Source organism: Jaculus jaculus, chromosome 23 (assembly GCF_020740685.1).
Source record: "Jaculus jaculus isolate mJacJac1 chromosome 23, mJacJac1.mat.Y.cur, whole genome shotgun sequence".
Taxonomy (NCBI): domain Eukaryota; kingdom Metazoa; phylum Chordata; class Mammalia; order Rodentia; family Dipodidae; genus Jaculus; species Jaculus jaculus.
The window spans coordinates 5847365-5869508 of record NC_059124.1 but is presented as its reverse complement, the minus strand read 5'-3'; the positions used below and the strand labels follow the sequence as shown (position 1 = coordinate 5869508).

Genomic DNA, 22144 nt, shown 5'->3' with positions numbered 1-22144 from the left:
CTGTAATCCAACAGATGAATAGGGGGTGTGCCAGAATGTTTCCAGAGGCCTTTCTCTTACAACAATCCCAATCCAAAAACTACCAGAATGTTCATTAAGAGGTGAAGGTTCGGGCTCCTGCAATGGAGACCCACAGCATTTCACTGTAAACCAACAAAGCAGATGGCTTTAGCTACATGCAGCATGCATGAATCTTGGGTGTTTTATATCTTTTTTTTTTTCCTTCAAGATAAGGTCTCACTCTAGCTCAGGTTAACCTGGAATTCACTATGGAGTCTCAGGGTGGCCTTGAACTCGTGGTGATCCTCCTACTTCTGCATCCCCAGTGACGGGATTAAGGGCGTGCACCACCACGCCCAGCTAAAACATTTTACTTATTTAAATATGAGAAAGAAACAGATAGAGGAGAGGAAGGGACAGGTGTCTTTAAAAAAAATAATAATTATTATTTATTTGCAAGCAGAGAGGAAGGGAGGAGAGAGAGAGACAGAGGTAGAATGAATGGGCACACCAGGACCTCTTGCCACAGCAAACAAACTGCAGACGCACCTGGCTTTGTGCATCTGGCTTTACATGGGTACTGGGGGATTGAACCTGTCTCTCTCCAGCCCCGTGTCTTATTTTTAAGCTGGATATGAAAAGGAGTATACTATCTGATCTGCTTCCGTGAAGTTCAGAATTGAATCTATGCTATCAGTTGGCAGGGTGGTCACTGGCCTAGACCAAGAATGACCAGAGGGGATGTAGGGTGACCGCAGAGGTGTGGTGGCATTCCCAATTCGGACACCAGGGATGTATTAACTTATTCATTAAAATTCATTGACTGCTACAATGTCAAGCTAATCTCCGCTCCGGTCCATCTACTTGCCCTCACAGCCCCTTCCCAGGGAGGGACAGAGCTGTTCATATGCAGCAGACCACAGAACATTCGTATGTGTAACAGCTAGTGGGTTGTTTTTCTTTTTCAACTCCTAAATGAAGAACATGAGATTATCTCTAAGGAGCCAGCCAGCTCTCACTAGTGCAATGCTTTGATCCTATTCTTAGTAAGACCTCATTAATCAGTAATAAGAAATCCTTCCCAAATTAGTGAAATGTGCAAAATATGGAACATTTGTTTAAAGAAAGGCAGTGCTGTTGCTTTCAGGAGCTAGGCACATTACAAATTAAAATCTAAATGTCTACTAAGTTAAAGTTAATGGAAGGAAAAAGTACAATGCGCCCTGGTCTGACATTGCCGGAAGCTGCCTAAATGGGACAGTGCGTGTCCTGCCCGTGGCAAGATCCTGCTTTCACCATGCACGGCACGGTAGCGGCACGCACACCTCACACAGGACACCTGACCAAACTGGGGGGTTCCTGGGGCTCACAAAGCTGCCTGTCACTGCCACGCTCTGGCCACCTCCTCCCCACCCTACGGACCGAAGCCTTTGGTCGACCGTAGGCAAAGCTGAGCCCCGCTCCAGCCCCAAGTGGATCCAGCTAGTTGGGTCTTCCGCTAAGGCTGCCCTCAAACGTGATGCTTGCTTGGGAGGCTCACAATACCCCTGGGAGTCCAAGTCCCACCAGCGGTGGCAGCAGGCATCAACGTAGAAATAAACCTCTGCCTGATGGCTAATCTCACGGGTGCCTCGCAAGTAGGCCAAACGCATCGACTAAGGTTCACGCACAGCCTGCGGAGCTCCGGCCATAGGCATCTCCCTGCCTGGCCATCCGACTCAGCCCAGCCACAGCTCCCTGCAGGCCTCGGCGTCTCCAGCTCGTACACTGCGGAGAACACTCTGCCTGGGCTTTGCAGGGATGACAAAAGAACCGATGCGCTGACGCTTCAAATCTCTCTGGACACCCCTCCCACAGAGGGAGCGTGGGGAATAATGGTTCAAAGGAAGCAATTTTCTGAAGGTCACATTGCAAGTCCCAAGAGCAGCACCTGCCCAGGGGCATTTGATCAAGTTTACTGAAAAATGAGAAGGAAGCGAGCCCTGGTTCCCAGCGACCAGGCCCTGCCCTGCCCTATTTAATTAGGGGTAAGACACTCCTCCCTTCCCCTACCTGTGAGCAGCAGTGGCCAAGCACCTGGCTTAAGAGAGCTGCTACCCTGGGCCCAGCTTCTCCTCTAAACCCCCAAGCCTGCGCAGTGGGCCTGCAGACCTCCGCCCTATCAGGAGACCAGGAGAAGGGAGCAGCTGAGTTTGTCCTCCCCTCCCCCAGGCCAGGCTGTGAGCGAGCCCCCCCTCCAGCTCCACCACCTGTCTCTGGACCAAAAACGGATCACACAGAGGCATTTCCTGCGCTCTGCAAGCCTGCTGACCCTGGAGGTTAATCCACTGCTCCACGGCCAGGCCATACGCTGAAGACTCCCTTCCCCATGAGAGAGGAACCCTAGGATTGCAGGGCTCTAAGGGGGTCTGAGATGCCAGGAAGTTCCAGGCTCCGAAATGTCCAGGGATTACCCAAGGTCACAGAGCAGAAATGGAAAGGCTGACTTGGAGCTTGATCCTATGATCTCACGGCCTAATGCTCCTCCTAATGGCCAGGGGAAGACTACTTGATCCTTAAAGCCACCTTGGCTACAGGCTAGACAGGCTGAGCCGGGCCCATAGGAGAGTGGTAGGGTCCGTCAACATCGGCCTCAAGCCAGGAACCAGGACTGGGCAATTAACTGTTGCCACCCAGCAGGCATCCCTTCCTGTCATCCTGACCAGAAACCTCTGGGGGTCACTCCCTCCTTGTTGGCCTGGGACGGGTGCGGAGCCAGGAAGGGGAGCTATGCCTGCGAGAAAGAGAAGAAACTGAGCGCGTGTGGGAGATCCGACTGAGAGGGAGCAGCAGGTATTCGCTGAGCCCCAAGGTGCGGTGGGACGTCCTGACTGGTGAGCAGTGCATGCCACATCTTGAAAATCGAGCTCCCTCCTGGCTCCGCTACTGACTTCAGTCACACGCCACCTTCCTTTCTGTTCCGCAGGCCCTAGGTCAGAAATTCCAGGCCTGTGGTCAGGAAATGTACAGAACATAGCATAAGGCACGGGTACACGCCTGGCAGCCCTGCTGCCACGGGCCTTCATCATAGGAACTATAAGTGGACAGCTCGGTGCCTTTTCCTGCGCGCAAGGCAGGCTGAGGCTAAGCAGAGGAGAGACAGGGAGAGCGCCGGGAAGAGCCACCTCCCTAGCGGGAGGGAAACCCAGCCAGGACATTAATAAGAGCAAGTGAATCTCTAATATCCGCAAGCAGCAGCTCACACCAGAGATTTTCTGTATTCTCTCGGGCAGAGCAGGGGATTACCACCGATGTGTTATCGGCTCCAATTCCTCCGGCCAGGAGTCAAGTGTAATACCTTCAGAACACGCTCATGTTGATGCTAACTACTGAAGATATGCAAATTATACACAGTGAGGGTGGAGATATGCAAATCATACACAGTGGGGGGTGGAGATACGCAAATGATACACAGTGAGGGTGGAGATACGCAAATGATACACAGTGGAGGTGGAGATATGCAAATGATACACAGTGGGGGTGGAGATACGCAAATGATACACAGTGGAGGTGGAGATATGCAAATGATACACCGTGGGGGTGGAGATACGCAAATGATACACAGTGGGGTGGAGATATACAAATTATATGTAGTGAGGTGGAGATATGCAAATGATATACGGGGGGGGGTGAGATATGCAAATCATACACAGTGGGGGTGGAGATACACAAATTATATGCACTGGGGGTGGAGATATGCAAATTATACATGGGGTGAGGGAGAGGGTACTACCACTGCATGCGGACATCCATCTCTCACGACACTTCCTACTCCAGGATGCGAAACCAAGAAAAGCCTGTGGGCGGTGAGAACCGTGGGCAGAGCACTAACCTGGGGGCAAAGGCCCGTCAGCCACTACCTGAGGCCCAGGCCTAACTGCGTGACGAATGTCTGCAAACCGCCATCCGGGACGCAGCACGGTGGAAGAGGGAAACACGATACACGCTGTCTCGCAGGCGTCAAGACGAGCGTGGGAATGTTCTACCAGAGTGAGGGGCAGAAACACGAGGGGACAGATGAAAGGAGGGCATGAAGCTCCAGGGTGGGATCACGGACTAACATACGCATGCTGGCCCGTGGCTGGCCGAGAGAAATGGGGAATGAGGTGAGGGCCCACAGAGAAAGCTGTCACTTGCTCATTCATCACCTATTGACAGTGCCAGGCATTTTCTGGGTGCTGAGCACTCAGCAGCGGGCAGCACTTTGTACAAGCATGGGAATGCACCAAGGACCCTGGCAAGGGGCCACACTAGGCGTGCAGGAGCGGCTTGGGCTCACTGGAGCGATCGACTGATGCCTGACCAGACCAGCCCCTTCCCGATGCAGGCCAATGGAGAGGAGAAAGCCAACGCCTTCTGTGGCATGCTGCCCTCCACCAGTGCCCTACACAGTGGGCTTCTGGATACCCCAGCATCAATCACCCGGGTGGGGAGACAGAACGTCACCCCTCAGCCTAAGAGGCTTGGCAAGAAGAGAAGGGTGACATGTAGCCTGGTACACCATAACTTGTCTCACTGATATCCCTTAAGTCCACCCAGGAGAATCATTAGCTCTGCTGAGAAAGTGCCGAGGGGAAAGAAAGAGACCCTCCTCCGGCCAAGACGGGGCTGCATTAAAGGAGCCAGAAAGCTCTGGGCTGTCACCACTGCCTCCTCCACAGCCCTGTCAGGCTCCTGTGAAGGCCCATCCACTGGACCTCGGGGTCCTCAAACACCTCCCTAAGGTAAAGGAAGGGTGAAAACACCTCTTTGCTGTCGATTCCAGCAGGTCTTTGGAGCCAGAAATACCCCTGCTGCGACGGCAGCCCCCCGCCCTGCGCTCTCACCCCCTCCGTGTTCGGAATCAATTATTCAGCGTCCAGCTGCGCTCAGCACCGTTCCCCGAGTTGTGAGAACACGTTAAGCACAGGGGTACAGGGTCTCAACACGCAAGGGTGCCGAGCAGAGGACTGCTCACGCACAGGGCTGTTGCAGGGAGGCAGGAAAGGGAAGCCCCACGGTGGGCACCTCTCGGGTCTCCTGCGTCTCGGGAGTCACACTTAAAGGGCCCCCGTGTGTCCTCTAAGATCGCATCCAGTTCAGCCGCACAACTTCACAAAGGGCAAAACTGAACTTGATACGCACAGTGGTTAACTCAAAAAGCGCCATGGACCTAAAGGTAGGAATAAAACCTCCAGAACTTTCGGGACATAACTCTTTGTAACCTTGGGCTTGGTGTCTTACATATGACCCCAAAAGCCCAAGGGATAAACAAAAATGTGATGAAGTGAACTTCATAAAAACCAAAACCTTCTGGGCTGGAGGGATGGCTTAGTGGCTAAGGCGCTTGCCTGCAAAGCCAAAGGATCCAGGTTCGATTCCCCAGGACCCACATAAGCCACATGCACAAGGTGGTGCAGGTGTCTGGAATTCGTCTGCAGCAGGTGGAGGCCCTGATGTGCCCATTCTCCCTCTATCTGCCTCCTTCTCTTTCCCTCTCTCCTTCTCTCCCTCTCTCTCTCTCCAATAAATAAAAATTTAAAAATTTAAATTTAAAAATTTGGCCCAGAAAGCCGAACATCGCATGTTCTCTCTTATATGTGGATCCTAGCTATAAATGTATAGACTTGTATGTGATCTGGAACCAAAAATCAGTAGCAGAGGCCCATAAGCTAGAAAAAGGCTGTAAGGGAGGGAGGAGAGGGAAGGTCTTAAGGGGATGGTAATGTATATATGTAAGTAGAAGTACAGATTAGAGGGAGGGGGAAAGGCCTAAGCGAGGTCAGGGAAAAAGATTGTATAAAAGTAGGGCAGGGGCGAGGATCAATCAAAATTCAAGATATTCTGAATAAGACATATAAAAATCCACTTTCTTAAATAATGGCACATTCGGAAGCCATAGATTGTCAATATAAAATTTTCAGTGCCTGGGATGGGATACCTTCCAGTGAGTTATTGGCCATGGAGGACCTTGTTGCCTCCAAAACATTACAGACTATTGCCAAGGACCTTGGTTCCCCTTGAGAAAGAGATGGTAAGACCCTATTGCTGATGTCACATGCCCGAGTGGCAAAGTCACTGAGAAATCAAACTGGTGTTGAGCAGAAAACCTTCTCCCTATAGTCCAGCCAACTGAAAGCTGGAAAAATCTGCACTGTATGCAGTCTTATGGGAGACAGAAGTCATCAGTGGTGAAAACAGTGGACAATGGAAACCTCACGTTTGACCAGACAGGCCAAATGACTGAACAGGTGCAAGAGTGGCATGTCTGCTCTGGGGGAAACCAACTGCTCTCTAATTGAACTGAATGCCCACTCTATGGGAGGGAATACGTGCCTGGTACTGAAAACCTAATCAAAAGACTATGGCAGGGCAGGTCATGAGCTTTAGGAATGTAAAGCCTGCTCTTGTCTGGATAAATACATATATATTACTCTCACTAAATTGCCCTGAAAGCACTACACTTAATGTTCATACTCATATATTAATGCTACTCTCACTTCTGGTTAGAGAAGCTTCTCTTTTCAGATGGCGATGACCACTGGGATGACCCAAAAGGCAACAGAGTGCTGAGAAGAAGGGATGGAGGAGTGTCCAGCAGTGAAACATCTCACGCCCTCCAAGGCTCAGGGTCCATTGCAGAACAGGTGGTGGAAAGAATGTAAGAGCCAAAGGAAGGGCACCGCTCCTTACATACAACTGTTCGGACAGGATTTGGCCTCAATATCCAGGACCTCGCAGTGCCTAGCAATACCCACACAAGACCCTCATAACAGGAGAAAAAGACGATGACATCAAACTAAAAGAGAGACTAGTGGAGAGAGGGAGGGGATATGACGGAGAGCAGAGTTATGAAGAAGAAAGTGGGGAAGGGAAGGAAAATACCATGATTTGTTGTCTGTAAGTAGAAAAGTTGTCATATACATACATACATACGTATATACATACATACATACATTACATACATAAATACATATATATAAAATTAATAGTGGATCGCCGTGAGTTCGAGGCCACCCTGAGATTACGTAGTGAATTCTAGGTCAGCCTGGGCTAGAGTGAGACCCTATCTCAAAAAAAATTTTTTTTAATTTAAAAAACTATAACCTTCTATAATGCAAATGAGACCATCAAGAAAGTAAAACCCACACAATGAGAAAATAAATATCTGTAGATACGTACTTATTAAGGGGTCTTTAATCAGAATATATAGAGTTCTTACAACTCAACAATAAAAAGATAAATACCTGTTTTAAAGATGGGCAAAGCACATGAACAGAGGTCTCTGCAAAGAACAGCCAATGTATACCAGAACCGATGGTCAACCTCACTCATCCCGAGACAGACTGAGATCGTAGCTCAGAGCACTTAGCTAGTAGACAAGAGACCCCAGGTTCGAGTCTCAACACCCCAAAAACAAACTGCACGGAACTATCAGAGCAGTTCACCTCCAAAAAGGCAGGCAGTGGCTGTGGGCAGGAGGCAGAGACAACGGAAGAGAATGCTGAAACATAAAACAGCGTGGCCCCTGTCGGATGACCCTCGAGTTGCGCACGGAACTGCAAAATCCAGCAATTCTACCCCTCGGCCACACACGCGTCTCAACACAAACGCCCCGTGTCAGAGTCCTTCATAAACGAACAAGGACAAAAGAGGGTGGTCACGGCCAATAGGAAGTGGACCGCCACACTGGGCACACTCAGTTGATGAGATATCATTGGTTAGCAAAGAGGGGATGGGGTTCTGGAATATGCTACCTGGATCCACCTAGAAAACACCATGCCAAGGGAAAGGGCCCAGCCACAAAGGCAGCATGCCATATGACTCCATGGGCGAGAACCCTCTGGAACCGGCGCTTCCGCAGGAACCAAACGCAGCTCTGAGGTTGTCTGGGGCTAGGGGCGAGGGGCGAGGGGTCACAGTCAGGGGAAGACGGAAGCCTGCTAACTGGTATGTTTTTGGAGTGACAAAAACAGGGTGACCATGCACCTGGAGTCACTGAGGCGCACGCTACAGAGGCGTCAGTGTGTTAGGAACGGAAGTCGTCTCCTTATGATTCTGATGGTCGAGTCCACAATCGAGGCTGGTTGTTTCCACTTTCTCTCTGTTCTTGGCTGGCAGGCTGACAGCCCTCCTTTGTGTGCAACATGGTCCCTGTGTGTGTGTGTGTGTGTGTGTGTGTGTGTGTGTGTGTGTGTGTGTCTCTGTCCCTACTCTCTCTTCTCATAAGGACACAGGTACACTGGAGTATATCTCAACCTCGTGACCTCAATTAATCTGAATTACCACATCTCTGAAGACCTTATCCCCCATGTCTGAAGTATAAGGAGCAAGGTGTTTTTTAAAAAATATATTTTTTACATATTTACTTATATGACAGAGGTAGAGATAGAGAGAATGGGTGCGTCAGGGCCTCCAGCCACTGCAAACAAACTCCAGACGCATGCGCCCCCTTGTGCATCTGGCTAACATGGGTCCTGGGGAATCAAACCTGAGTCCTTTGGCTTTGCAGGCAAACACCTTAACTGCTAAGCCATCCCTCCAGCCCCAGGAGCAAGGTTTTTAACACAAACTTGGGGGACACCACCCTTGAGAGGTGAGAAACTAAGGTTCAGATGAGAGGCTCCATACCCGCGACCGCAGCCTGGAGAGGCAGAGCTGGAAGCAGAGGCAGCAATTACTCCCGGCCCCCCAACACTTTTTGCTACACCCTCCAGCAACCCCAGCCTCTGAGGCTCAGCACACACAGCGCTGGGAAAAGTAAGAAAGTGTTCAACTTAAAAAGAAAAAATGCCTAAGAACTTAGATCATGTGCAATTAAAGTGCAAATGCGCGCCACAGCTTTGGGGGGGGGGACCCAGACAGCAAGGCTCTGAGGAGGCCCTGGAGGAGACCCACACAGCAACAGCAGAGGGTCCATGAACAAACTGAACACGAATTCCATATCTCCCATGTGCCAGGCGACGGAGGAGCATGTTCCTGGGCAAGATGAGCACTTGCAAAAGAGCTGGCACTCCCACTAATCCTTGAAGAGTGGGCCTAATTCCACCAGGATGGAGGCTTTCCAAGCAGCAGGGGCCACATGACCAAAGGCACAAAGGCAGGTAATTTCCAGACCTGAGCAGGAAACGGCCAGTTGGCCGCGACATGGATGCAGAGCTTCTGCGAGGCACAGCGGGGAGAAGCGAAGGCGGGCCAAGGGGAAGGGCTGCAGAGCCTTCGCCGGCGCGGCGTGGAGCAGCCTCGGAAGGTTCCGGAGCAGGACAGTGACAGGAGCCAGGGGTGCCAGAGGGATGCTTCGGTGTCCTTTGAGGTACACACAGGATGTGGGGGGTGTTAACAAAGGAGCCTAGAGGGAAGAGTCCAGCGGATGCTCCCTTCTAGGGCTGCACCCCGATTGTTAAGTAAGGCTGAGCTGAGGAAAGAACGGGACTCTTCCTGCACAGCACTGAAAAGCCGCCAACTCCTGAAGCCCGCGTGGTGATCCGTGCTGCCAACCCTTCATCTCCCCTATTTCTTTTCTTTGTCTTTTTCTTTTTTCTTTTTTTTTTTTTTTCTTTTTTCTCAGATGAAGGGAGGAGTGAGAAGGGGAAGACAGACATCATGGAGTCACTCAGGAAACAAAATCTCAGGTCCCTCTTGGCATCTTTTTTTTGTTTTTTGGTTTTTTGGTTTTTTGAAGTAGGGTCTCACTGTAGCCCAGGCTGACCTGGAATTCACTATGTAGTCTCAGGGTGGCCTCGAACTCACGGCGATCCTCCTACCTCTGCCTCCCGAGTACTGGGATTAAAGGCGTGCACCACCACCTCCGGCTTTAAATAAATAACTATGTGTATATACATACATACATACATACATACATATATATATATATTTTTTTTTTGATCACGCAGTTAGGGGAACTGCCTCCCTCGGTTGTAGGACTCACCATTTGCGCATCTCATCCAAATTTCACTCCCTTCTTCCCTCTCTCTAGCACACACCCTGCGTGGTGTGGGTGGACCCCTTCTCTGAGCCTAGGCCCATCAGCTGCCAGCCAATCTCTTCCGGAGCGTGACTTGAGCTCATGGAGAAAATCATCTCTTTCAGGCTGTAGGGCTGCTCACAAACTCCATGACTGGGTCCCCCTCCCGGATAAGACTAGGCTCTGGCAGCCTTTTCATCTTTTTGGATGCCACCCGCCTTTTTAGAAATATCCCTTTGCTTTTTTTTTTTTTTTTTGGTATTTTGAGGTAGGGTCTCGCTCTAGCCCAGGCTGAGCTAGAATTCACTCTGTAGTCTCAGGGTGGCCTCAGACTCACGGCGATCCTCCTTCCTACCTCTGTCTCCCGAGTGCCGGGATTAAAGGCGTGCGCCACCATGCCCTGCACTGGCTTCTCTTTCGTATCAGGGGTACCGCTCCTTCAGCACCCTACAATCCCATCGCTGGAGGAGCGCAGCCAGTGACTTACAAGTCAGGCGCAAGCGCATCCAGGAAGGCAGGGCCGCGTGCAGAAGTCCGCGGGGCGCTGATCTTACAACCAGGGAACGAGGAGTCAGGGAGCTTGGGTCAAGTCCAAGTTAGCCCCCCGTGCTCTCAAGAAAGACACAGGACATCTGCAGGTGTCACATTCTTGGTCAGTTAACCGCTCGGCGCCTACCATGTGCTGGGGGGGGGGTCACAGAGCACCCTATGAGGAGGTAAGTGCTACTGCCGCCATTTTACAGATGGAATAACTGGGGTTCAGAGGTTAATAAGACCGTTCAAGGCCACGAAGCCAAGGTGGAACTGGATCTGCCTAGTGCCAAGACCCACGTTCCGAACCTGTGCCACACTCACCGAGGAAGAAGAATAAATACAACTGTTCCTGCCCACTCACTGGCTGGCATGAAGCTCTGTGGGGAGGATGCCACAGGGCGGCAGAGGGCAGTGCCCTTAGTACATACTCGGCTCAAAGTCCAGCTCCCGGGTAGGCCAGGCCTCACCCAGGCCCACTCCTCCTACCCTGCCACTGTCTCTTCCTTCATCCACTGTGAAGAAGCTGTTCTTGGGCTGCGGCGATGGCTTAGCACTTAAGGCGCTTGCCTACAAAGCCTAAGGACCCATGTTCTACTCTCCAGATCCCTTGTTAGCTAGACTCATGAAGGTGAGGCAAGTGCAAGGTCACACGTGTCCACTAGGTGGTGCACGCGTCTGGAGTTCAACTGCAGTGGCTGGGGCCCTGGCCGCCGATATTCTCTTAGAACTCTTAGAACTCTTAGAACCATGCTGAAATCCCACCTGGACCCCACCCCAATGGGACGATGTGGCCCCCCTATTTAGCTTGTTCTCTCCTGTCCCCCGGAACTCCAGGCTTGGCTCGCCACACTCCCAAGCCCTAGGGCATTCACGGGCGGATGCAGGAGAAGACTCTCACAGGACCCAGGACCTTGCCTCAGCCTTTCCTAGCTGCTGGTCATGCCAGATCCATGTCCTAGCCCCGCCCAACCTCCCAACCCTTCAATCCCATCATCCTTTCCTTTCAAAGACCGAATGGCCAGGACACGCGTCGGAGGTGCGGATACAGCGGGAGGATGCGACCTGTTATTGATGGAGGGGTTGACATTGTCAGTGATCTGACACCTCCCGGCTGGGAAAAGCTTTGTTTCTTTAATAAATAATAAATAACGTGGGGTGTTTATTTCTCTCACAAGCCATATTTCTTCAGCATCTCTAGGCTCATACATCAGGGCCTGTCATCTGGGGAAACCCTGGAGCAACACAGCATCTTCAAGCCCCTTTTGCTTCCCGAGGAGCTCAAAGAATGTCAGACAGATACCCTTTATCTTCCGTACAGCTCTCAGAGGGGAGTTGGCAGCCGCCTTGGAGTGCCTGCAGTAAATACTCCTTTAACTGCCCCAAAGGGACGGTTCCCTCTTAGTGGAGATGGAGAGCAGAGCAAAAGAAAGTTCTGGGTGCCCACCCCATCCAGTCCATCCAGTTTCACCTGCGGGTCTTACTCAACAGGACTAGAAAAGAGAGGTGTGGTCCTGTACTCTAAGACGGACAGACAGCCGGGACATCCGTGTCACTGAAAAGGTTCAGACCTCACGACGTCTCAACTAGCTGCAACAGCTACGCGGGCGCAGCCTCGAGATCATCTCGCTCCGGCTCAGCCCAGATCACCTGGGCCCATCCAGGCTCTGCAGACCGCAGGCCTTCCACCTCACTCCCACTGCCAATCACACTGCTGTGTGGGCATTGCCCACCCTTTCCAGCCCTGGCCTCCCATAATTTTCATTAATTTTATTGCTGGGTGATCCTTGTATCCCTCAAAACATGCAGTCTAACCCTTATAAAACAAAGTGGTCACTCACTGGCACCCTCAGACCAAATCCAGCACCTAGACTGGCTTGGCTCAGTTTAATATCATGTTTTAAAACAGTTTTAAATGGGCTGGAGAGATGGCTCACTGGTTAAGGCACTTGCCTGCAATGCCAAAGATCCAGGTTTGATTCCCCAGGACCCATGTAAGCCAGATGCACAAGGTGGAGCGTGTATCTGGAGTTCATTTGCAGTACCTGAAGGCCCTGGCACACTCATTCCCCCCCCCACCTCTCTCTCTCTCACTCTTTCTCTCTCACAAATAAATAAAGTTGTTTGTAAATAAAAATACTTTTAACTAGTGGCCAGCAGTTAAATACCAGATCAGGACATTTTACCTGAAAATCAGAAGTTCAAACCTCCCTTGAAGAATGAAAGAGCCGGGGAACCAATCAAATCATCCAGAAACTCTGGGGTTACAGACCCTATACCTTTAGGGAATTCTAGTTGTTTGGCCAGATCATATCTGTAGGGGCCCAGGGAAAGCTCTAGAAAGGGGGCTCAATGCAGCACCCCACTCCCACGGGCTGAGGCCTGAGGAGGACCAGAGAGCTCACTGGAGCTGCACAGAGGACGCAGCTTTGGCTACACAGACCTGGAGCCCAGATGCCTGTAGGAACTGAGTTGTATTTACGTATTCATTTAAAACAAAAGAATCATGTTTCCCATTTGGACGTAAGCACTTAGCTCCTCTTTTGCATAGCCAAATATTTGCAATTATGTTCTGCAGGTTTGAGCGTTCTGCTACAAACAATGAGAACGAGACATGGAGAATGAGAAAGAGAAATGCAAGTCCTGGCGACACGAGATTCGCGCTGGTGTGCCAACAATCAGCCCGTGGTGAAGAGCAGGAGTCCAGAGGAGCCAAGCGCTCTCCAGGGTGTCCCAGGCACCGCCACTCTGTCCTGGAGCCTATCTGAGGGGGCAGCCTTGTTCCCAGTTCACTGGCTACCACCGAATGGGTGAGCGCATAGTCGTTTGAGACTGCAAGCTCCCTGCGGGTAAAGGCTGGGCCAACTTCTCCTGCTCTGAGTGGGTTCAGACAGGATGGGGTGCAGGGCCACACACCTATCACGCCTGCAGATGGAAGACACAGGCCGGGCAGCCAGAAGCTCAAGGTCAGCCTGGCATACAGGAGGTCGCGTCGCAAACAAGCAAACGGAATTCTTGAATTCTATCATGGGCACCAGACCAGGACACTTCAAAAGCAGAGCTTCGGCAGAAATGCAGAGTGGCTAGGCTCTGAAGAGGGGCTTCTGCCACCAGACTGACTTCTCAAGGGCAGTCTGTGAGGACAGACACACATCAGACTGGGATCTGAGCTAAATCCAGGGCTGCTCCCAGGCACCTGACTTCCGGCTGGTATTTAACAACCCCTAGTGAGCTCTTCCGTTCCTCTAGGAAAGAATGAAAGAACGCTGGGCGTCCCTGTTCGTCCTAGGGAAACAGAACAAAGGAGAGCAGAGACAGACAGACACGCACACAGACACATAATCAGGGTGTATTAGCAGAGTCTCCTGTACTGTTACCTAGGGAAGTTAACGCTGGGAACAAACAGCAGGAAAACTGATGTTCAGTGATTCCTATGCAGCCATCTACAAGTCTACCTGTGTTGACTATGGAGCGTGTGCTACAATATTAAATAAAGTGAACAACGCCAAAAATCTATCTACACTATAACTACGCCACATGAGAATTGCATGCAAGGAAACACAGACTGGACGCAACACGGACTAACAGAAAGTTGACTTGTCCTGTGATGGCAGTTTGCAATGCTTTTGCTCCCCTTCTTTTTTCTTTTCTTTTCTTTTTTAACATTTTTTTTGTTTATTTTTATTTATTTATTTGAGAGCAACACACAGAGAGAGAAAGAGGCAGAGAGAGAATGGGCGCGCCAGGGCCTCCAGCCACAGCAAATGAACTCCAGATGCGTGCGCCCCCTTGTGCATCTAGCTAACGTGGGTCCTGGGGAATCGAGCCTCGAACCGGGGTCCTTAGGCTTCACAGGCAAGTGCTTAACTGCAAAGCCATCTCTCCAGCTCTCTTTTCTTTTCTTTCCTTTCCTTTCTTTCCGAGGTGGGATTGCACTCTAGTCTAGGCTGACCTGGAATTCACTATGGAGTCTCAGGGTGGTCTCGAACCCACGGTGATCCTCCTAACCTCTGCCTCCCAAGTGCCGAGATCAAAGGTGTGCGCTGCCTTATTTCTCTGATTTGCATTCTTATCAGACAGCGTGTCTTAGACAATAGCACTTAAAAAAAAATGCCCAGCTGCTCCTGACCCCAAAATAAACTACAGCAATCCAAAAACAGACGGTGGTGAGGATTAGATGGGAAACGTCTTCTCCGTTCATCCGGGCCTTTTGAGAGTTGCTATGGGGTCAGGAACAAAGTAAGAGTCACCAACCGGTCTGCAGACTCTGGCGGGGGGGACATTCAAAGAAGGCATGCTTTGCGCCACTCCCCACCCAAGGCGTAACAAAGGGAGTCAACATCCCTTGACTTCTACCATCCTGGGGTCCCCACCCATCACATGCATAACTGTTCCCCAGGATGTACCGGTGGTTTTCCAAGTTCCTGTCTTCCAACGGCACGTGAGGGGAGCGATCAACTCTGACCATTGCCTCCGCGGTGGAAACAGCCCAAAGGAGCCAAGCTGCCTTGCCCATGGGCCCGCAGCAATGTCATGATCAACCCCCTCCCGCCCCCATGGGCTCCCTTGAGACGCCCCTGCATCGTTCTTTTTGGTACACGTGCTGTCTCACCTGTGAGCGCTCAGGACCACACTGGCTGGCTGCGTTCCCCAGGGGCAGGAGTGGGGAAGGATGGGAGGACCACTGCGAGACCTTCTGGGAACTGGGGCCAGCATGATGCTGAGGCCCGTCAGTCACCGTGGCAACAGGCCAACCCTGTGGCAGCGCCCGGTGGGTAGGTGAGGCGGTGCCCGGGTGCTAGGGTCCTGTGGACAACTAGAAGGCCTGGACCAGCAGCGGCCTGCACATGCCTGGGCACAGAGGGGCTGTGAAGTGGCCTTAACTGAGAAACAGCAAGAAACTTCCCCCAGTTTCCAATGAGCTCAGACTCTCCAGGGAGAGATTTCCCACTATGAATTCCCAGAGCAGGAAGCGGAGAAACCTCTAGAGCCGAGAGAGTCTTCTCAACCAAATGGCCAAATCCAACCGCAATCCAGCCGGGCCTCCCGCTTCCAAGGAAACTCACTTACACCTGATGGTGTTCAACAGACTGGCTCAGACTTGTTCTTCTTTTTTTTTTATTAAGGAAGGAAAGAAAACGGAGGAAGGGGGGAGAGAGAGAGAGAGAGCACGCACGAGATGTCATGGTTGCTGCCCTATTTTGTTCAATATCTAGGTTCACAGAGTTAAGTCCCGGGGATGGGTCCCTCGGTGCCAACAGACCAAGGTGGAAGAGGGCAACGGAGCTGGTCACTGAAGGACACGTGTAGCCCTGCGGGCCACCCAGCTGGCGGCATCTGCCGCAAGAGGAGGAGGGGGGAAAGGGCGGGAGGAAGCCAGGAGGGACCAAATGTGAAGGCCGGGGTGGCAGCCGCCGCCCCTACTGTACACAAGCAATCCCACCCCTGGGTTATTTCCAGGCACTTTTCCTGTGAGAAAAGAATGTCAGGAATGCAGCGTGGCCATTACCCAAATCCACCCTGTCATGGGCTCCATGCCCAGTTACAGTTACGTACGGTGGGGGCTCCACAGCCTGGGAGTCAGGAGACTCTGCTTAAGAAAGGCAGAGTGGCAGCCAGGAACACGCGCTATAGGTGATGCAGCGGGCTCCCTTCGAGCCGATGTACACAGCAGACACGCACCCGTGTGCACACACAGGTGCACGCGGCGTGCATACGCCGCACATTCGCACGATCGCGTGTGCTGGCGTGATAGCTACACACCACACGGCAAGGTGGCCAGAAACACTCCTGGATTTTTATAGCTCTTCAGGGACCTGATCTCCAGGAAGTGCTAGCAATTGCGATCCAATTGTGTCCCTGGCTTGAGAAGCCGGCTGGAGACTGGGGACTGTGCAGGGGGAGGAAGAACTTCATGGGGAAAAAATGTTGACAGAGTTTAATGTCAAACGGAAGGACAAAAGCTTGGATGAAGGAGGCTTCCTGAGAAAGGAGGCGTGCTGAGTGCTCTAGCAATTTGCATGGAGCTGTTCAGGGAGTATTGCGTTAAAAGGCACAGGAGGGGTTGGGTCCCCAAGGCCAGGACAAGGCCTGGGGAAGAGAAGGGGTGGCACACACACCCTCTCCTGCAGTGCCTAGAATTTGGCATGATGAAGTTAGCTCTTACGTGGGAACTAGCCAGGCAGCCCCCAGCTAGGAAGGCTCGGGGAATTTGGAAGAGCCCCAAACATACCCTGTCCTCACCAGACACCAAGGACAATGGTAAAGAAAAACTAGTGTTCACTGAGCAACTAGCTTAGACTAAGTCCTGAGGGTTGAAGCCTCACCCTGTGGACAAGAGACCTGGGACGCAGAGACTCGCCAATGTCACATGACAGAAACCATCACTGGCACCATGTCTGTCAGTCACCTCTAGAGGACAAAAAATCGCTTGGAGCTTGGTGACCAGTTTCCCCCAGGTAAACACTTCCCTGCTTCCTTCAAGAAAACAGCAAACGGGGCTGGAGAGACGGCTTAGCGGTTAAGGCATTTGCCTGCGAAGCCTAAGGACCTAGGTTCGATTTCTCAGGACCCACGTAAGCCAGATGCACAAGGCGCTGCGTGAATCTGGAGTTCATTTACAGCAGGTGAAGGCCCTGGTATGCCCATTCTCCCCCTCCCTCCCTCCCTCCCTCCCTCTCTCTCTCTCTCTCTATCTCTCTCTCTGTCTCAAAATAACATAAAAATTTTTTGAAATATTAAAAAAGAAAAAAAAACAACAAATAAAAAATACTAGTTCGCTGGTGGCCTTCATCAAGTGCCTTCATCTCTCTGAATATGTCCCTTGCCCCTTATGTAAGAACCAGACAAACTCAATGGCCCAGGAAGACTCCCCTGAAAGCCCACCTTTCCCATTGTATTTTAACTCTGGTTGTTCTTGTCTGTCCCCCAACTAGGCCGTGTGGCCCAGCCATCCTGTCCCATCCTCGGCCTGAGCCGTGTCTCGCCCACCACAGACAGTGGGGAAATGCTGCTCACTGGCCGAACGCACGGTCGCTGGGTCAATGAGCAAAGTGGCAGGTTTCAAAGAAAGCACTTCTGATGATCTGCTCCTGGGGGGCGTTGCTCCCGGGACACCGGAGAGCAGGACTACCCCAAAACCCACCTCTTCATGGAAGTGAGAGGCAAAGCTTTCCAAAATGCAGGTTTCAGACTTAGGAGATCTGGGACAGGGGCCCAGGAATCTGAATTATTGAAAAGCTTCCCAGATGTCTTTAACTCAGAGCCAGGTCTGCAATCTCTGGTGACTATTACTTGGCTAATAGTCATTTAGTCCTGGATTGAGACTGCAGGAAGCTAAACAAGAAAAAAAAGAAGAAGAAGCTACTCTCTCCTAGAGACTTCCTCTCAAAAGGTTTGTCTGCCTCTTTCAACGCAACACTGCGACCTGCTAGCCTGAGGCAGGCGGCCGTACTTCTCTCCTGCTGTGGGCGGACACACTGATGTCTGATCAAGCAAGTGGACTTCTTCCCTCCCTCTCTTTTCATCCCACCCGTGAGTTCCTGGAGAACATTCAAGAAGTACACTGGGGGCTGGAGGGATGGCTCAGCGGTTAAGGCGTTTGCCTGCAAAGCCAAAGGACCCAGGTTTGATTCCCCAGGGCCCACATTAGCCAGATGCACAAGGGGGCACACGTGTCTGGAGTTCGTTTGCAGTGGCTGGAGGCCCTGGTGCACCCATTCTCTCTCTCTCTCCCCCCCTTTCTCTGCCAAATAAATAAATAAATAAAAATAAAATATTCTTGTTTTTTATTCTTGTTTTCAGTTTTTTCAAGGTAGGCTCTCACTGTAGCCCAGGATGACCTGGAATTCCCTATATAGTCGCAGGGTGGCCTCAAACTCACGGCGATCCTCCTACCTCTGCATCCTGCGTGCTCAGATTGAAGGCGTGCGCCACCACGCCTGGCAAAATAATTTAAAAAAAAAAAAAAACAGAAGTACGCCGGGTTTCAGGTGTCAAGCAAGGACAAGGCTGGGCGCACGTGTGGCTGCAGATAAGGCTCCCACCGGGCGAGGCATCTCTCCACCCTGCGCAGAGGCTAGGACAAGCACACTTGGGCCTATAGGACCCAGACCCAAGCCTGACCCCACGCACAGTCTCACCTACGTCAGGCCAGCAGGCCAAAAGGAGCTGAGACCCCCAAACCCCTCAGGCCTCCGCAGACCCCTGCCTGGAGCAGGTGAGAGCCCTTCCTTTATTCGCTCACGGGGGTGACATCAAGACTAAGTGTGCCAAGCCCAGGAGAAGGATCAGAAGGTGAAGGGTGATGGGAAGCACTCCTATTCCTTTCAGCAAGAGCCCCTCCCAGAGAGACACATGCCACAGGGCTGAGAACTGAGTCACCCACCGACACCCCACGGCTTCCCAGGAGCCCCTCCCTCAGCAACTGCAGAAACCTCCACGGAGACCTCTCAGCCAGACACACCCCCGAAAGGGCCCTCTTCTCCCCGTCCCCCTCCTTCCACCCAGCCTCGGCCAAGACTGACGGAGCCAGGACAGCTGCAAGGCTGGGAGGGGGAAGACCACAGCAGCTGGACAGAGGGGGGCCCTCCCCCCACGCCCGGGCTGGGCAGGGTCCCCGGCTGAGCTGGAGAGGAAGACGAGAGCCTGCGCTCCTTCTCCAGGATGGAATGTGGGCGCTGGGCTCCCCTCTGACCCTGCTTCGGACCTTCCTGGATTCCACAAACAGCAGGGCCATTCAGCGGTACGGCCCGTGCCCGTGCCCTACCTCGCTCCCTCACACGGCCCACCCCCCACGTCGCAGGTCGATCGCCACCAGCCGACCCCGGACCGCGCAGGACAGAACCAGGATCCTGCCCGCCGGCCAAGAACGCAATGCCCATGGAGGGTGGATGGCTGCCGGCCTGAGGCCAGGGGACACGGCTCGGTCACAAGTCAAGATTTAGAATCTTCAGTGACTTAGAACCATGCCTGGGTTCCACCAAAAAGCACCAAAGCTTCCTTGCGTACCAAGCAGGGCTGTTAGCAAGCAGTGTGCGCCGGGTGCCCGCTGTAGGCTGGGCCTCAGTTTCCTCATCTGAAAAACTGAGGGCTCTGGCCCTACGTGGTCGGCAGGTGCCCTCCACGCCTATAACATTTATTCAGCCTCAGAGTCATAACCACAGGCAAGCGCTCTCCAGGCATTCCCTCCACGGGAATTTCTCTTCAAAATACCTCTCCAGCTCGCAGTGACTCACATACATGGGGCCCTTGAACTTTTCCCTTCCTACACCCCCTTACTGACTCCACAGCCCACCTCCAAGTGACAGACAACCTTGATCTCCCCACAAATGCACGCACGTGTGCAACGCAGTGATGAAAACAAATCACGCTTACCACTCCGCATGCCAGCGGTGGCCCAGTGGAGGCGGTACTGCCCCCCAGCACGGCAGCCCCTGGCAGGAGGTGGCATGCCCATTTACACTTGTGTTAGCCAAAAGTCAATGCCGTGAAGAGCTTGGCTAACCAGGCCCACCAGACACACCGCGAGCGCCCTCAGTGGCCGCACGCGGGACCACGGCCCTGGCGCTGCCAGATAAGAGGAACGCTGCTGTGACGGGTTGCCAGATGTGCTCTCTGAGGCAGAGCAACCCCGGGGGGGTGCCCCCCATCCCGAAGCGGAACAGGGAAGGGAGCGCGGTGGTGCAGCACCCAGGGAGGGAAGAGCCAGCGGGGCCAGGGTCCCGCAGGCCCATCAGCCACCCTCCTCCGAGGGTCTCCGTGCTCCCCCACCCCAGCAGACAGCTCTCTGAGCATGCTTCATCTGGGGGACACATGGAGCTTCTGTCCCTTCCTCCGGTCCTCGGTGGACCCCTGGCCTTTCCTAGCCGAAGGTCTGCACCATGTCCAGGGGCTTCGTGCCGCAGTGGGATGGGTGGGAAGCCAGGACTCCCCTGCCTCCAGGCCAGACCCACAGCTATCTTGCCACAGACTGAGGCAGAGGGAGGAAGGAAGGAGAATGGACAGAAAGATGGTTTCCTCTTCCTGCATTCAAGGCGGGTGGGAGTTTGAATGTGAAAATTTGAATATATGGCCCCACAGATGACTCAGTCATTTCTGACTGAACTTCCTACTTGAGCCCCTAGCAGCCCTGAGGGTTCGCGCTTGCCTGTGATGCCGGCTGGTTGGTGACTGCTTGGTCTGTGGAAGGCAGCCAGCTTCTTCTGCCAAAACGAACCTCCCCCGGATCTGTGAGCTTCCAATGAACCCATTGCTCCCATGAGCTGTGTCTGGGTGGATGCTCACCTCAGCCACAAGTTGCTGACTGCAACAGTGTGCTCGCTTAACCTTTTCCCACTTGATGCTCAAAAATGTACATGCAGACTGGGCATGGTGGCGCACGCCTTTAATCCCAGCACTCAGGAGGCAGAGGGAGGAGGATCACTGTGAGTTCAAGGCCACCCTGAGACTCCATAGTGAGTTCCAGGTCAGCCTGGGCCAAAATGAAACCCTACCTCAAAAAAAAAGTACATGCAGGGCTAGAGAGACTGCTTAGCAGTTAAGGCCCGTGCTTGTGAAGCCTAAGGACCCAAGTTCGATTCCCCAGTACCCACGTAAGCTAGATGCCCAAGATGGCATATGCATCTGGAGTTGGGTCTGTGGTGGCTAAAGGCCCTGGCACACCCATTCTTTATCTCTATCAGCCTCTTCCTCTCTCTCCCACACCCCCACCAGTAAGTAAATAAATAAGTAAATTAAAATGTGCACATGGGCTAGAGAGATGGCTTAGTGGTTAAAGCGCTTGTCTGCAAAGCCTGAGGACCCAGGTTAAACTCCCCAGGACCCACATAAGCCAGATGTGCAAGCTGACACATGCGTACAAGGTGGCACACGTTTCTGGGGTTCAACTGCAGTGGCTAGAGGCCCTGGTACGACGGATCTCTCCCTCCCTCCCTCTCTCTCTCTCTCTCCCTCTCTCTCTCCCCCTCCCTCTCTCCCCCCCTCCCATCTCTCATGAAAAAAAAAGACACATGTAGCTAAGCCAGATTTCCAGACAAGGAAACTAAGACTCAAGGTAAGTGACCTGTGTGGTGTAATGTCAAAATCTGAGGTAGACTCAGAAACGTCTAGCCTGTGTTACACCCGGAGGCTCTGGGGACCTTAAGGTGTGCGGACATCATCTCTCCTCTTGTCTCCTCTCCCAACAGAGAACAGGCTCACGGCCGAGGGCTTTCCAGGACCCCAACTCCGCAGAGGCGCAGACTCAAAGCAGGTAAAGGACGAGAAGGGAGGAAGGAAGGGGCCAGAGGATGATGAGAATGAAGGCCAAGGCCAGGACACCTCACGCGGGCGCTAGAACCTTCTCAGTCTGGTTACGATTCATTACCTGGGTGGTTGTTTTCAAATGCCCGTCTTCACAGCTGCACCTTGGGCGCCACGAAGAGCCACGACCCTGTCTGTTTTCTCCCAGCTGTGCTCTTTACAAAGTACGGGCTTCCTGTGGGGAAGGCGAAAGGGGGGGGGGGGGAGATGATGGATGAATAACAAACAATAAATAAGAAAACCCTTTTTTTCCTGCCTTTCCAGAGACCCACCCCCAATTTCCACAAGGTCTATCTGGCCTTAGCTAAGAGTCCTTTGAGGGGAGGAGGA

At 52.5% G+C, this 22144-nt stretch overlaps 1 protein-coding gene across 1 annotated transcript in view; it reads right to left on the bottom strand.

The window, feature by feature from the left end:
- Tspan9 (tetraspanin 9) overlaps window positions 1-21989 on the bottom strand; it is a 144538-nt gene extending 122549 nt beyond the window's left edge. The window contains exon 1 of the mRNA XM_045139679.1: window positions 21879-21989. The gene's annotated coding sequence lies outside the window, so the exon portion shown is untranslated. The remainder of the gene's footprint in view (window positions 1-21878) is intronic.
- Window positions 21990-22144: the final 155 nt, after the last annotated feature.